Source organism: Brassica rapa, unplaced genomic scaffold (genome assembly GCF_000309985.2).
Source record: "Brassica rapa cultivar Chiifu-401-42 unplaced genomic scaffold, CAAS_Brap_v3.01 Scaffold0989, whole genome shotgun sequence".
Lineage (NCBI taxonomy): Eukaryota > Viridiplantae > Streptophyta > Magnoliopsida > Brassicales > Brassicaceae > Brassica > Brassica rapa.
This window is the reverse complement of record NW_022610925.1, coordinates 1-17,619: the sequence shown is the minus strand read 5'-3', so window position 1 is coordinate 17,619 and position 17,619 is coordinate 1. Positions and strand designations below refer to the sequence as shown.

The window sequence follows — 17,619 nt, the reverse complement described above, 5'->3', positions numbered from 1 at the left end:
CACTTTCTAATCAGGTGATTCCAGTTTCCCAGTTTGGGAATAGGACAGCTTCTTCGTCATTCCAATAACACCAGGATGAATCACTTTGTAAGAAGCTTGATTTGGATACATAAAATGGTGGAGAAACACCAGGAAGTTGAATAAATCTCATAGGAGTTGGGATGAAGAAGTTATCCCACTTTCTAATCAGGTGATTCCAGTTTCCCAGTTTGGGAATAGGACAGCTTCTTCGGCGTTCCAATCAAACCAGAATGAATTATTAGATTAAGAGAATGAAATGATTTAGAGAAGATTAAGGAACAGAATGTGAGATTATGAAGAGTTTAGGTGAGAATCATGATTAAGAGAGTATGAATGTAGAGAGATAGACTCAGAACTGTATATTTATTATTAATGACAAGAGTTACAATATAGTGAGAGATCATTAGGGTTTCGAAATCATAAAGAGGAGCTAAGCATGTGAGGTCAACAGGTTAGGATAAGCTTTCTTTAACTCGGCCAATCAGCGTTCCCACATGCTTGGAGCATCTAGGATCTTGGACAAAGATGCTCTTGCCTTTCCAGCTGTGCCAGCCTGTAAAGCCGCGCCTCTCTTATCCTCAAACGGTCTGATTATTAGCCAAAGCTCCTTCTCCTTCCCTAAGTTACTCGGGTAACTTCTTGTACCGCGGTCGAGGTTTCACTTGTCTGGATGTGTACGGACCGTACGGCCTTGTACGGCCTTGTACGGTCAGGCCAATGTGAACCTCTCCCAACACCAATGCTTAACATACCCTCTTCAGTCTTCACCCCTTAGTACTTCACACTTGTATATTCAACTCTTCTCAACACTCCCCCTCAAGCTTAGCTTTGTGAAGTCTAAGCTTGGACACTATGAGATCTTCCTCATTAAAAACCTCATCAAAGAAAACCCATTGGGACAAAACTTTGATGAGGGAAAAAGAGTAAAGACCTCACAGTAAGGGGATCAGCTCTTGGCTGAGAGATCAATGAGTCCTAACCTGATGTAGATGGACTCCATTGTCTTCATCCTTGCGGCTTTAGTAAACACATCAGCCAACTGATCTTCACTTCTTGTATAGCATGGCAGAATCACTCCAAGACTATCATTGCCTCACCTTGTGACAATCTACTTCATATGCTTGGTTCTCTCATGAAACACTGAGTAGAAGGCAATGTGGATTGCTGCCTGGTTGTCACAATGCATTGTCATAGGCGCCGCTTGCTCAATCTCAATGTGCTTCAAGATCCCCTTGATCCACACTAACTCATTGGTAAGCTTCAGCATTGCCCTATACTCAGCTTCAGCACTTGAGCAGGAGACTACTTTCTGCTTCTTGCTCTTCCAAGTCACAAGGTTCCCTCCAATGAAGGTGCAGTAACCAGTTGTAGATCTTCTGTCTGCTCTATCTCCAGCCCAATCCGCATCACAGTAGCCTACTACTTCTGTACTCCCATTGCATCCCATCCAAACTCCTTGGCCTGGTGATGTGAGCTTGACTGAACCAGTAGCTGATCTTGCGCATGAAGAGCTGGAAGAGAGTGACAGTGAAGAGGAGCTGGATGAGACAAACACTACAATTGGATACAAGGAGCTGGATGGGAGTTCAATTGGATTTAACTCAGCACGAGACCCATTCTCTTTCTCCAATGGGCCAATAACCAGATCAAAGACAAGACAATTAAAGGAGGCAATTCTCAGACTTGGTTTACACTAAACCAATCTCGACATCTGAAGAAAACCAAGTCAAAGAAGCCTTGAGATATTCAATTGTTCAATCTTCAACACTACCTAGTTTTACTTAAGATATTTTCGAAAACTACCAAGTCCTGGTGACTCTTTGCTTTCCTTTCTTTCTACTTAACTCTCTGCAAGATCTGATTAAAATCAATCACTTTTGTTATCAAAAAATCCTCTCTAAACTTGTGATTCCTTTGTTCAGTTTTTGGACATCGAATTTGGCTAGAAGAGTGATCTTCCTTAAGCCTTGATCTTGTTCACTAGTGGGGCTGCCTCTCACGGACTAAGATCATCCCAATCAGTGCCTGATCATTCCGCAGATCATCACTGAAACCATCTCTTACCATCGATCACCAATCCCCTTTCTATCAACTCATCAATCGATCTCTTTCCATCAGTGTTAGTAACCTGATCCATCACCACCAAATCATTACCAGATCGACCCTCAAGAGCATCCTAGCTCCTTGGCCTGGTGATCCGTTGAGATAGCTAAGCACTCTGTCCACCATTCTCCAATGGTGATCCTTTGGAGCTTGCATATGTTGACTAACCTGATTCACAGCAAAGCAGATATCAGGTCGTGTAATTGTTAAGTAGATTAGCTTACCCACTAGCTTCCTATAAAGCTTAGGGTCGTGGAATAGCTTGCTGTCTTCAAGCTCCCCCTCTCTTGGTACTTTGTACCCATCCTCCATTGGCATCTTAGCAGTTTGTCCTCCAAGTTTACCTGCATCTTTCAAAAGATCAAGTGTATACTTCCTTTGGGACATGAATAAACCTTCCTTGGATCTACAAATCTCAATTCCAAGAAAGTATTTCATTTCCCCTAAATCCTTGATTTCAAATACAGATTTAAGGTAGTCTTTGGTCTCTTGTATTCCAACCTTATCACTTCCAGTAATGATAATGTCATCCACATAGACCAAGAGACAGATGATACCTGATTGTGTGACTAGAGTGAACAGCGTGTGATCCAATTCTGACTTCCGGAAGCCTCTTCCATTCAAGGTTGTGCTCAGCTTATGATACCATGCTCTAGGAGATTGCTTCAATCCATAGATGGCTTTCTTAAGTCTCAACACATTTCCGGGCTTCACCATGCTCTCTAGTCCCGGAGGAGGATGCATGTATACTTCATCTTCAAGCTCCCCTTGGAGGAATGCATTCTTCACATCCATCTGCCATAAGCCCCATCCAAGGTTTGTTGCAATGGATAATATGATTCTGATTGTGTGAAGTTTAGCCACTGGTGCAAAGGTATCAATATAATCTTCTCCATATGTTTGAGTAAACCCTCTAGCCACCAGCCTTGTCTTCTTCCTATCAATCTTTCCATCAGGTAGATACTTGATTGTAAATATCCATTTACAAGACACTGCCTTCTTCCCTTTAGGCAGCTCACTCTCATACCAGGTTTCATTCTTAATCATAGCATCAGCCTCATCCGCAACTGAATCTCTCCATTCTTTGTCTTTCATTGCCTCATCATATGTCCTTGGTATATAGCTTGTATCCAAACTGATCATAAATGCGTGATGTTCATCTGGAAACTGAGCAAATGAACACACAGCTTGACTAGGATGTGCCACAGCTTGAGCATTGTAGTAGACTCTGGTGTTGGTCCAGTTAGATGGATCCCTCCTCACTCTTGTACTCCTTCTTAACGGTACTGTCTCCATAATTGGATCACTCTCCACTCCCGGTTCCCTAGTTGCCGCTTCATTCAGTACTTCTCCTTCTTCTCCTCTTTCAGATTGTACTTCAAACTGATCTCTTTCTTCAGTTTCATCTTCATTTCGCATCCCTTGTTGATCAGGACTTGCGCTCCCTTCATTCTCATGAGCTCCATCAGACTGGTTTCCCCCTTCATGATCAGCATGGGGTGTGTCTTCAGCTTCATTTTGAACTGGTGCTTCTCGCCCTTTTGGATCCTGGGTTGTATTGATCCCAAGACCATCCAAGATCATCCTAAGGCTTGCAGCCTTGTCAGATGGTTGAGCTAGATCCTTCAAATCTTCCCAGCTTCTTTCTTCATAGTACCCCTTAGTCTCTATAAACTTCACGTCTCTTGACACTAGGAGTCTTCTCGTTTGAGGATCAAAGCACTTGTATCCTCTTTGTGTAGTGGAATACCCCACAAACATAGCCTTAGTACTCTTAGGTTCCAGCTTGTTCCTCATATCTCCCGGAATCAGTACATAACAAAGGCTTCCAAACACTCTCAAGTGGCTTAGAGATGGCTTGAGCTTGTTTAACACTTCAAATGGTGATTGATCCTCCAAGACTCTTGTGGGAATCCGATTGATCAAGTAGCAGGCTGAGATCACAGCATCACTCCAGAATCTCTTTGGGACATTTGTTTGGAACATCATTGATCTTGCAACCTCCATGAGGTGTCGATTCTTTCTCTCAGCCACTCCATTCTGCTGTGGAGTGTAGGGACAGCTAGTTTGATGAAGGATTCCGTGTGAAGCTAGATGTTGCTTGAAGGCATTGCTTGTATACTCCCCACCATTATCTGATCTGAAAATCTTAAGCTTGGCATTATAATGGTTAGATACATAAGCTTGAAAGTTTTTAAATGCCTCAAGAACTCTATCCTTAGTTTTAATGAGTGTTAACCAGGTGTATTTGGATTTTTCATCAATGAATGTTACAAAATACTTATAGTTTTCCCTAGACAAGCAAGGAGCAGTCCACACATCAGAATGCACAAGATCAAAACATTTCTCATAGATAGTAGTTGAGTTCTTAAAGACTGTCTTACAATGTTTGCCCAAGATACATGCTTCACATTCATTATTTTTAAACATGACACCTGGTAACATTAAGCTTAAGGCTCTAACATGTGGGTGACCTAGTCTAGCATGCCACAATGCATTATTATTCAAACTGGAAATAGAACTAAACGAGCAACTTGAATTGGAAACAGGAGCTATGTCTTCTAGCATATAAAGCTCTCCTTTGGTAACTCCCTTGCCAATCATTTTCCTTGTATCAATATCCTGAAACTTCACATCATTAGGACTAAAGATAACATTGCAATGCAAATCAGTAGTACATCTTTTAACAGATAATAAATTAGATGTGAATTCAGGCATGTAAAATGCTTTAGACTCTTTATCAAACAGCTTTAGATTTCCTATTCCTTTAATTGCAATTCTATCACCATTAGCAATCATCACATTTCCACAAGCAGGTTCTATATTTTTAATCAAACTAGTGTCACTAATCATGTGATGAGAAGCTCCTGAATCTACAATCAATGGTTTTATCACATTACTAGCAGCAAAGGTTCTAGGCAAATCATTCAAGCTGTTTAGAGTTCTAGGTGCTCTAGTAGTCTCAATACTATGACTTAGATATCCATCAGTTCTATCTATATAGGATGCGGCAAGAGAGTATCCTAAAGGAGAGTTCATACAGTTACCATTCTCCTTGAGAGCTTTGATGAGGGCATCAATGTCTGATCTCCTTATCATCTCACCATCAGTGCTCTTCCCCGGAGTGTGTTGGGTAGTTAAGGCCTTTCCTTCACCATCTCGCATTGTCTGCCCAGCTCCGGATGTTCCAGCTTCACTTGCCCCTTCAGACAGATGCGCCCTTGCTTCTTTCTCCTTCAGGAACTTTGCTGGCTTGAGGTGAGGGTGCAGAATCCAGCACTGGCTCCTCTTGTGGCCCTGCTTCTTGCAATGGTCACACTTCCCTCCAAACTTCCCTTCTTCAGTGCGGTAAGCCGCCTTGTTTGCCTGGATAGTATCAGCTTGGTTTGCAAGTGTGAGCTCCCCCTTGCCTCCGAACAGCCCAACTGATCCCTCTTCTTTTTGTATCTGAGCACACACATCTTCAAGGGAGGGAAGCTTTGGTGACCTCAAGATGTGCTTGATGAGATCATTAAAGATCGGATTCAAGGTGAGTAGTAAGCCGAACACTTGGTCTTGTTCTCTCCTTTCCATGAGCACATCTTGGTCAGTGGTGTTGGGCCTCAGCATCTCTAGCTCTGACCACAAGGCTCTGAACTTTCCCAAGTGTTTAGTAAACTCCACCTCCTCTTGCACAAGTGTGTTGATCGATCTCTTCAACTCAAACACACGGCTTAGGTTAGATGTGTTACCATAGACCTTTTGGAGTGTCTCCCACAGGTCCTTTGGCGTCTCACAGTAGCTGTATGCTTCCAAGATCGAGGCTTCAAGTGACCCATGTAGCACCGTAAGCACCTTCAAGTCATCCTGATCCCACTTCTCTTGATCTGCCACCACCAGCTCTTGACCGCCTTCTCCTTCTCTAGCAACTGGTCTTGGAGCTCCACCAGAGATATGGCTCCACAGACCCTTGCTCCCAACCGCTGCTTTCACCAAGCGAGACCACAACAGGTAGTTAGTACCACCCTTCAACGTAACCGCCACCGAGAGAGTCTTGCTCTTGCTTTCCTCCATTCCAAATGCTTTAAAGAACAACCGTAGATGAAATGAAGCTGAAGATTAATGAGATTAGAAACCAGAATATGAGCAACCTGGCTCTGATACCATATTAGATTAAGAGAATGAAATGATTTAGAGAAGATTAAGGAACAGAATGTGAGATTATGAAGAGTTTAGGTGAGAATCATGATTAAGAGAGTATGAATGTAGAGAGATAGACTCAGAACTGTATATTTATTATTAATGACAAGAGTTACAATATATAGTGAGAGATCATTAGGGTTTTCGAAATCATAAAGAGGAGCTAAGCATGTGAGGTCAACAAGGTTAGGATAAGCTTTCTTTAACTCGGCCAATCAGCGTTCCCACATGCTTGGAGCATCTAGGATCTTGGACAAAGATGCTCTTGCCTTTCCAGCTGTGCCAGCCTGTAAAGCCGCGCCTCTCTTATCCTCAAACGGTCTGATTCATTAGCCAAAGCTCCTTCTCCTTCCCTAAGTTACTCGGGTAACTTCTTGTAACCGCGGTCGAGGTTTCACTTGTCTGGATGTGTACGGACCGTACGGCCTTGTACGGCCTTGTACGGTCAGGCCAATGTGAACCTCTCCCATCACACCAATGCTTAACATACCCTCTTCAGTCTTCACCCCTTAGTACTTCACACTTGTATATTCAACTCTTCTCAACATGAATCACTTTGTAAGTGTTGACATGAAGCAATAAAGAGAGGAGAATGAAGTAAGAAGCAAGAGGGGAACAATTACATCCGGATCAAGCAATCACTCAACTTACCTTGCTAGACAAGTCTGTCCGTACAAGACAACCCTAACTTGGAGTGCAAGACATAAGAGTGACTGATGTAGAAGAGAAGAAGGCAAGAAGAATGTTTGGAATCGCCTAAGGGAAGTGGGGAACCGTTGAGAGTGCAGGTCACGGGTCTGGTTAAGGATTCAAAGTCTTCCCACCCGTTAGGACCTGTCACTATCCAGGACCACTTTGCCCATCTCTCCTCTGTCTTAACTTCTTTGTTTATTGTTTCCTTAATGTCGACATCTTGCTGTATGAATTCTATAAATGGGTTGTTCCCATAAACAAATCATTCAAGGGAAAAGAGTTCTCTATTATTCTCTTTGTCAATCTCTCTCTCTCTCTCTCACGGTTCAACCTAGTTCTTCTCTAATCTCTTCACAAATCTTCCTTAAACTCTCACATAAATCCTATAAAACTCTCATGGTATCAGAGCAGCTGTGCTCTTGAGACCTAAATCTCTTTTTCTTCCGCGAACTCTCTGTGTTTTATTTCTATTTTTGGCAAAGTTCATCCTGTTCTTGAGGTGTTCTTCAATCTCATTTCCAGAATTTGCCAAAAGTAGCAAAGTTCATCCAAAACTTTCGTTTCTCTTTCTCTCTTGATGGATACCTCCGAGAACCCAAAGATGGTAATGATACCAGTTACTCTCAAGGGTCCTAACTACCTGACATGGGCAAGACTTGCCAAAACAGCTCTCGGAGGCAGAGGTCTTTGGGAGATTGTTGAAGAAGGCCGCCCCACCAAGAAGACTGTCCTAGGAGAGGATGGCAAAGAAGTGGTGGTTGCGGATGCTGGGGATAAGAAGAAAGGTCAGGAGGACCTCATGGTGTTGTCTATCATCCAGAATAGCCTCGCCCCTTCTCTCCAAGAGGCTTATGCATTCTGTGAAACTTCCAAGGAGCTGTGGGATACTCTCAAGAAGGTGTATGCCAACAAATCCAACATCAGCAAGGTGTATGAAGTAAAAGGAGCAATCAATTCTCTAAGTCAAGAGGACACAGACTTTGATGCTCATTTTGGGAAGTTCCGGTCTCTATGGGCTGAGCTAGAGATGCTCAGACCCGCAACAGTTGATCCGGATGTTCTACATGAAAGAAGGGAGCAAGATAAGGTCTTTGCCTTGCTGCTCACTCTCAACCCAGGGTATGATGACCTTATTAGGCACATACTGAGGAACAAGGAGCTTCCATCTCTAGATGAAGTGTGTGCTGAGATTCAGAAGGAGCACGGCTCAGTGGGTCTCTTTAAGAGAAAGGGAGAGCTAGTGATGGCCAATCAAGCTGAAGGAGCCGAGAGCAAACCTGCCGGAGTAGCCAACAAAGGGTACTACAAGCCGGAGGAAAAGAAAGTGTGGGTGTGTGATCATTGCAAGAGGAAGGGTCACGGCAAGGACAAGTGCTGGATACTTCACCCACACCTCAAACCGGCTAAGTTCAAGACTGATGGTCGGGCAAACTACTCAGGTGATGTAGGAGAAGCTTCCACGGCCTACCGCACTCATGAGGGCAAGGGAAACCAGGATGAGTCCATCAAGAAATCTGACATTGAGGCACTCATCAAAGCTCTCAAGGAGTCTGGTAAAACTCTTGGTTCCTCCCTTAGTGCATCATATCAATTGCCTAGGAGTTTATTCACGGCGTTTCAAGTTGCTCATGAATCTGATAGAGTTAAACCCTTAGTCATAGACTCAGGAGCCTCTCATCACATGATTAGTGATTTAAATTTGATTAAAAATATCACTCCTGCAGTAGGAAATGTTATGATAGCTGATGGTAACAAGGTTCCAATTAAAGGCATAGGGGAACTTAAATTATTTGAGAAAGAATCCAAAGCTTTCTACATGCCTAGTTTCACTTCTAATCTATTATCTGTGAAAAGGGTGACCAATGACTTGAATTGCAATGTTATATTTACGCCTGATGATGTCTACTTTCAGGATATTGACTCATGTAGGTTGCTTGGCAAAGGTGTGAGCAAGGGAAACCTGTACTTGCTAGAAGACACTAAGCTTGCATCCGATCTATCTGTTGCTTTCAATTCAAGTTTTAATTTCCCTAAAGATGTAATGTGGCATGCTAGATTAGGACATCCTCATTCTCGTGCCTTGAACATCATGTTGCCTAGTATTTCATTCCAGCAAGATTGTGAAGCTTGTATCTTAGGAAAACATTGCAAAACTGTATTTCCCAAGTCTAGTACAATCTATGAACACTGCTTTGATTTAATCCACTCGGATGTATGGACAGCTCCATGTCTTTCTAGAGAACATCACAAGTATTTTGTGACCTTTATTGATGAGAAATCCAAGTACACATGGATCACTCTCTTACAATCAAAGGATAGGGTCTTAGATGCATTTATAAACTTTGAAACATATGTCTCTAACCATTATAATGCCAAAGTTAAGATTTTGAGATCAGATAATGGAGGAGAGTACACCAGCAATGCATTCAAAGCTCATCTAGCCAAACAAGGTGTGATTCATCAAACCAGCTGTCCATACACTCCCCAACAAAATGGTGTGGCCGAGAGGAAGAACAGGCATCTCATGGAGGTCACTAGGAGCATGATGTTCCATACTAGTGTCCCAAAGAGCTTTTGGGGTGATGCGGTCCTAACTGCATGCTACCTGATCAACCGCATTCCTACCAGAGTTCTACAAGACTGCTCTCCATTTGAGGTATTGAACAAAGCTAAACCATCTATTGATCATATGCGTGTGTTTGGGTGCCTTTGTTTTGTTTTGAAACCAGGAGAACTGAGGAACAAACTGGAGGCTAAGAGCACAAGAGCTATGTTCATTGGGTATTCACCAAACCAGAAGGGCTATAAGTGCTATGAACCAGAGACTAGGAGAGTCTTGGTATCTAGAGATGTGAAGTTTGTAGAAACCAGAGGGTACTACAACAACAAGGATTGGAATGAGCTGGAGAACTTGTCTCAATCCGCATCAGATAGAGCAGCCAATCTCAGACAAGTCATGAGGAGACTTGGGGTCAGCTTACCTATGGAAGAGCCGGGACAAGCAGGATCAGATAATGTGGGAGGATCAAGCCGGTCTGAAGAGCAAACCGAGACAACTACAGATGAAGTTGAGATCCAAGAAGCTGCTCCCCTTGATCCTGAGGGGGGAAATCAGGGTGAACCACCTGTATCTGAGGAAGTTCATGATCAAGAAGAGCACCATGACCAAGAGGAGGAAGTGGAGGATCAGAATCAGAACTTGGAAGGTGGAGAAGGCACTCAGAATGAAAATGATCAGCCAGTACTTAGGAGAAGTACTAGGATCAAGAAGCCGGCTTCAAACTGGAACAACACCAGAGTCTACTTCAATGCAGAGGCAGTAGCTCACCCACCCAGTGGCGTGTGCTCCCTAGCTCACTATCCAGAAGAACATCAAGCCTTTGTGGGCTCATTGGATCAGGAATGGATACCAAGAACATATGCAGAAGCTATGGAAGATGATGAATGGAGGGAATCAGTGAATGATGAAATGGGAGCCATGGAGAGGAACAACACCTGGTATGAGACAGAGCTTCCAAAAGGAAAGAAAGCCGTGACCAGCAGACTCATACACACTATCAAGTATCTTGCAAATGGAAAGCCAGAAAGAAAAAAGACCAGATTGGTAGCAAGAGGATACACACAAGTTTATGGAGAAGACTATCTAGACACCTTTGCACCAGTGGCCAAGCTTCACACAATCCGGATTATCCTTTCATTGGCAGTAAATCAAGAGTGGGATCTTTGGCAAATGGATGTGAAGAATGCCTTCTTGCAAGGTGAACTAGAAGATGAGGTATATATGAGACCACCGCCGGGAATGGAAGAGATGGTGAAACCAGGGAATGTACTCAGACTCAGAAAAGCCATATATGGTTTGAAACAATCACCAAGAGCTTGGTATCACAAGCTGAGCACTACACTGAATGGGAGAGGCTTTGTGAAGTCTCAAGCGGATCACACACTCTTCACTCTCACCAGCAAGCAAGGGATTGTTGTGATTCTAGTCTATGTGGATGATATCATCATCACTGGTTGTGACAAGGAGGGGATCAGTTCAACCAAGACCTTTCTTAAAGCCGCATTTGATATCAAAGACCTAGGAGAACTGAAGTACTTCCTCGGCATTGAGATGTGCAGATCAAAGGAAGGATTGTTCATGTCCCAAAGAAAGTATACCCTGGACATCTTAAAGGAGGCAGGAGATCTTGGAGGAAGACAAGCCAAGACACCACTTGAAGAAGGTTACAAGGTATTGCGAGAGGGGGAGTATGAAGATACTCCATTTGAAGATGTCAAACAATATAGACGGATGGTTGGGAAGCTGATCTATCTAACCATCACTCGGCCAGATGTGTGCTTTGCAGTTAATCAAGTAAGCCAACATATGCAAACTCCCAAGGTTCATCACTGGAACATGGTGGAGAGGATACTAAGATACTTGAGAGAGGCACCAGGTCAGGGTGTATGGATGGCTTGCAACAAGAACACTGAGGTGATAGGATACTGTGATGCAGATTGGGCTGGGGACAGAATAGACAGAAGATCAACCACCGGCTATTGTACATTCATTGGAGGAAATCTGGTCACTTGGAAGAGCAAGAAACAGAAGGTAGTGTCTTGCTCTAGTGCAGAAGCAGAGTACAGATCAATGAGGAAGCTAACCAGTGAGCTTATCTGGATAAAAGGGCTTCTAGGCGACTTGGGAATTGAGATCAAAACTCCCATGACCATGCATTGTGACAACCAAGCCGCAATACACATTGCATCCAACTCAGTCTTCCATGAGAGGACAAAACACATAGAAGTGGACTGCCACAAGGTAAGACAAGCAGTAGAGCAGCAAGTGATTCTCCCATGTTATACAAGAAGTGAGGATCAGCTGGCTGACATCTTCACCAAGGCGGCCAGTAGCAAAGTTTGTGAGTCCATTCTTCCAAGACTTGGACTCATAAACCTCCCATGTCAATAATCCCCTCACCATGGAGTATTCTACTCTTTTTCCTTTGCTTGGTTTTTATCCCAAGTGGTTTTTCCAAGTAAAGGTTTTAATGAGGGAATGCTTCATGGTTTCCAAGCTTGACAATCACCACTGTCAAGCTTGAGGGGGAGTGTTGACATGAAGCAATAAAGAGAGGAGAATGAAGTAAGAAGCAAGAGGGGAACAATTACATCCGGATCAAGCAATCACTCAACTTACCTTGCTAGACAAGTCTGTCCGTACAAGACAACCCTAACTTGGAGTGCAAGACATAAGAGTGACTGATGTAGAAGAGAAGAAGGCAAGAAGAATGTTTGGAATCGCCTAAGGGAAGTGGGGAACCGTTGAGAGTGCAGGTCACGGGTCTGGTTAAGGATTCAAAGTCTTCCCACCCGTTAGGACCTGTCACTATCCAGGACCACTTTGCCCATCTCTCCTCTGTCTTAACTTCTTTGTTTATTGTTTCCTTAATGTCGACATCTTGCTGTATGAATTCTATAAATGGGTTGTTCCCATAAACAAATCATTCAAGGGAAAAGAGTTCTCTATTATTCTCTTTGTCAATCTCTCTCTCTCTCTCACGGTTCAACCTAGTTCTTCTCTAATCTCTTCACAAATCTTCCTTAAACTCTCACATAAATCCTATAAAACTTTCAGTAAGAAGCTTGATTTGGATACATAAAGTGGTGGAGAATCACCAGGAAGTTGAATAAATCTCATAGGAGTTGGGATGAAGAAGTTATCCCACTTTCAAATCAGGTGATTCCAGTTTCCCAGTTTGGGAATAGGACAGCTTCTTCGTCGTTCCAATCAAACCAGGATGAATCACTCTGTAAGAAGCTTGATTTGGATACATAAAGTGGTGGAGAATCACCAGGAAGTTGAATAAATCTCATAGGAGTTGGGATGAAGAAGTTATCCCACTTTCAAATCAGGTGATTCCAGTTTCCCAGTTTGGGAATAGGACAGCTTCTTCGTCGTTCCAATCAAACCAGGATGAATCACTTTGTAAGAAGCTTGATTTGGATACATAAAGTGGTGGAGAATCACCAGGAAGTTGAATAAATCTCATAGGAGTTGGGATGAAGAAGTTATCCCACTTTCAAATCAGGTGATTCCAGTTTCCCAGTTTGGGAATAGGACAGCTTCTTCGTCGTTCCAATCAAACCAGGATGAATCACTTTGTAAGAAGCTTGATTTGGATACATAAAGTGGTGGAGAATCACCAGGAAGTTGAATAAATCTCATAGGAGTTGGGATGAAGAAGTTATCCCACTTTCAAATCAGGTGATTCCAGTTTCCCAGTTTGGGAATAGACAGCTTCTTCGTCGTTCCAATCAAACCAGGATGAATCACTTTGTAAGAAGCTTGATTTGGATACATAAAGTGGTGGAGAATCACCAGGAAGTTGAATAAATCTCATAGGAGTTGGGATGAAGAAGTTATCCCACTTTCAAATCAGGTGATTCCAGTTTCCCAGTTTGGGAATAGGACAGCTTCTTCGTCGTTCCAATCAAACCAGGATGAATCACTTTGTAAGAAGCTTGATTTGGATACATAAAGTGGTGGAGAATCACCAGGAAGTTGAATAAATCTCATAGGAGTTGGGATGAAGAAGTTATCCCACTTTCAAATCAGGTGATTCCAGTTTCCCAGTTTGGGAATAGACAGCTTCTTCGTCGTTCCAATCAAACCAGGATGAATCACTTTGTGAAGAAGCTTGATTTGGATACATAAAGTGGTGGAGAATCACCAGGAAGTTGAATAAATCTCATAGGAGTTGGGATGAAGAAGTTATCCCACTTTCTAATCAGGTGATTCCAGTTTCCCAGTTTGGGAATAGGACAGCTTCTTCGTCGTTCCAATCAAACCAGGATGAATCACTTTGTAAGAAGCTTGATTTGGATACATAAAGTGGTGGAGAATCACCAGGAAGTTGAATAAATCTCATAGGAGTTGGGATGAAGAAGTTATCCCACTTTCTAATCAGGTGATTCCAGTTTCCCAGTTTGGGAATAGGACAGCTTCTTCGTCGTTCCAATCAAACCAGGATGAATCACTTTGTAAGAAGCTTGATTTGGATACATAAAGTGGTGGAGAATCACCAGGAAGTTGAATAAATCTCATAGGAGTTGGGATGAAGAAGTTATCCCACTTTCAAATCAGGTGATTCCAGTTTCCCAGTTTGGGAATAGGACAGCTTCTTCGTCGTTCCAATCAAACCAGGATGAATCACTTTGTAAGAAGCTTGATTTGGATACATAAAGTGGTGGAGAATCACCAGGAAGTTGAATAAATCTCATAGGAGTTGGGATGAAGAAGTTATCCCACTTTCTAATCAGGTGATTCCAGTTTCCCAGTTTGGGAATAGGACAGCTTCTTCGTCGTTCCAATCAAACCAGGATGAATCACTTTGTAAGAAGCTTGATTTGGATACATAAAGTGGTGGAGAATCACCAGGAAGTTGAATAAATCTCATAGGAGTTGGGATGAAGAAGTTATCCCACTTTCAATCAGGTGATTCCAGTTTCCCAGTTTGGGAATAGGACAGCTCTTCGTCGTTCCAATAAACCAGGATGAATCACTTTGTAAGAAGCTTGATTTGGATACAAAAGGGTGGAGAATCACCAGGAAGTTGAATAAATCTCATAGGAGTTGGGATGAAGAAGTTATCCCACTTTCTAATCAGGTGATTCCAGTTTCCCAGTTTGGGAATAGGACAGCTTCTTCGTCGTTCCAATCAACCAGGATGAATCACTTTGTAAGAAGCTTGATTTGGATACATAAAGTTGGAGAATCACCAGGAAGTTGAATAAATCTCATAGGAGTTGGGAAAAGAAGTTATCCCACTTTCAAATCAGGTGATTCCAGTTTCCCAGTTTGGGAATAGGACAGCTTCTTCGTCGTTCCAATCAAACCAGGATGAATCACTTTGTAGAAGCTTGATTTGGATACATAAAATGGTGGAGAATCACCAGTAAATTGAATAAATCTCATAGGGGTTGGGATGAAGAAGTTATCCCACTTTCAAATCAGGTGATTCCAATTTCCCAGTTCGGGAATAGGACAGTTTCTTCGTCGTTGCAATCAAACCAGGATGAATCACTTTGTAAGAAGCTTGATTTGGATACTTAAAATGGTGGAGAATCACCAGGAAGTTGAATAAATCTCATAGGAGCTGGGATGAAGAAGTTATCCCACATTCAAACTAGGTGATTCCAATTTCCCAGTTCGGGAATAGGACAGTTTCTTCGTCGTTGCAATCAAACCACGATGAATCACTTTTTAAGAAGCTTGATTTGGATACATAAAGTTGCCGAGAATCACCAGGAAGTTGAATAAATCTCATAAGAGCTGGGATGAAGAAGTTATCCCACTTTCAAATCAGGTGATTCCAGTTTCCCAGTTTGGGTGCGTCGTTCCAATCAAACCAGGATGAATCACTTTGTAAGAAGCTCGATTTGGATACTTAAAATGGTGGAGAATCACCAGGAAGTTGAATAAATCCCATAGGAGCTGGGATGAAGAAGTTATCCCACTTTCAAATCATGTGATTCCAGTTTCCCAGTTTGGGAATAGGACAGCTTCTTCGTCGTTCCAATCAAACCACGATGAATCACTTTGTAAGAAGCTTGATTTGGATACATAAAGTGGTGGAGAATCACCAGGAAATTGAATAAATCTCCTAGGAGTTGGGATGAAGAAGTTATCCCACTTTCAAATCAGGTGATTCCAGTTTCCCAGTTTGGGAATAGGACAGCTTCTTCGTCGCTCCAATCAAACCAGGATGAATCACTTTGTAAGAAGCTTGATTTGGATACATAAAGTGGTGGAGAATCACCAGGAAGTTGAATAAATCTCATAGGAGTTGGGATGAAGAAGTTATCCCACTTTCTAATCAGGTGATTCCAGTTTCCCAGTTTGGGAATAGGACAGCTTCTTCGTCGTTCCAATCAAACCAGGATGAATCACTTTGTAAGAAGCTTGATTTGGATACATAAAGTGGTGGAGAATCACCAGGAAGTTGAATAAATCTCATAGGAGTTGGGATGAAGAAGTTATCCCACTTTCTAATCAGGTGATTCCAGTTTCCCAGTTTGGGAATAGGACAGCTTCTTCGTCGTTCCAATCAAACCAGGATGAATCACTTTGTAAGAAGCTTGATTTGGATACATAAAGTGGTGGAGAATCACCAGGAAGTTGAATAAATCTCATAGGAGTTGGGATGAAGAAGTTATCCCACTTTTAATCAGGTGATTCCAGTTTCCCAGTTTGGGAATAGCACAGCATCTTCGTCGTTCCAATCAAACCAGGATGAATCACTTTGTGAGAAGCTTCATTTGGATACATAAAGTGGTGGATAATCACCGGGAAGTTGAAAATATCTCATAGGACTTGGGATAAAGAAATTATCCCACTTTTAAATCAGGTGATTCCAGTTTCCCAGTTTGGGAATAGCACAGCTTCTTCGTCGTTTCAATCAAACCAGGATGAATCACTTTTTAAAAAGCTTGATTTGGATACATAAAGTGGTGGAAAATCACCAGGAAGTTGAATAAATCTCATAGTAGTAGGGATGAAGAAGTTATCCCACTTTCTAATCAGGTGATTCTAGTTTCCCAGTTTGGGAATAGGACAGCTTCTTCGTCGTTCCAATCAAACCAGGATGAATCACTTTGTAAGAAGCTTGATTTGGATACATAAAGTGGTGGAGAATCACCAGGAAGTTGAATAAATCTCATAGGAGTTGGGATGAAGAAGTTATCCCACTTTCTAATCAGGTGATTCCAGTTTCCCAGTTTGGGAATAGGACAGCTTCTTCGTCGTTCCAATCAAACCAGGATGAATCACTTTGTAAGAAGCTTGATTTGGATACATAAAGTGGTGGAGGATCACCAGGAAGTTGAATAAATCTCATAGGAGTCGGGATGAAGAAGTTATCCCACTTTCAAATCAGGTGAATCCAGTTTCCCAGTTAGGGAATAGGACAGTTTCTGTGTCGTTCCAAACAAACCAGGATGAATCACTTTGAAAGAAGCTTGATTTGGATACGTAAAGTGGCCGAGAATCACCAGGAAGTTGAATAAATCTCATAGGAGCTGGGATGAAGAATTATCCCACTTTCAAATCAGGTGATTCCAGTTTCCCAGTTTGGGAATAGGACAGCTTCTTCGTCGTTCCAATCAAACCAGGATGAATCACTTTGTAAGAAGCTTGATTTGGATACATAAAATGGTGGAGAATCACCAGGAAGTTGAATAAATCTCATAGGAGTTTGGGATGAAGAAGTTATCCCACTTTCTAATCAGGTGATTCCAGTTTCCCAGTTTGGGAATAGGACAGCTTCTTCGTCGTTCCAATCAAACCAGGATGAATCACTTTGTAAGAAGCTTGATTTTGATACATAAAGTGGTGGAGAATCACCAGGAAGTTGAATAAATCTCATAGGAGTTGGGATGAAGAAGTTTATCCCACTTTCTAATCAGGTGATTCCAGTTTCCCAGTTTGGGAATAGGACAGCTTCTTCGTCGTTCCAATCACAACAGGATGAATCACTTTGTAAGAAGCTTGATTTGGATACATAAAATGGTGGAGAAATCACCAGGAAGTTGAATAAATCCATAGGAGTTGGGATTAAGAAGTTATCCCACTTCACTAATCAG

At 42.3% G+C, this 17,619-nt stretch overlaps 1 long non-coding RNA gene across 5 annotated transcripts; it reads left to right on the top strand.

Moving 5' to 3' along the window:
- The first annotated feature begins 12,615 nt into the window (after nt 1-12,615).
- Nucleotides 12,616-16,553, top strand: LOC117131490. 5 transcript variants are annotated; one of them, XR_004454654.1, is made up of 2 exons: nt 12,616-12,715; nt 16,210-16,553. It is a non-coding gene; the product is annotated as an uncharacterized LOC117131490 (long non-coding RNA). The 5 variants fall into 5 exon arrangements; XR_004454655.1 differs by lacking the exon at nt 12,616-12,715 and adding an exon at nt 14,915-14,992; XR_004454656.1 differs by lacking the exon at nt 12,616-12,715 and adding an exon at nt 15,268-15,344.
- Nucleotides 16,554-17,619: the final 1,066 nt, after the last annotated feature.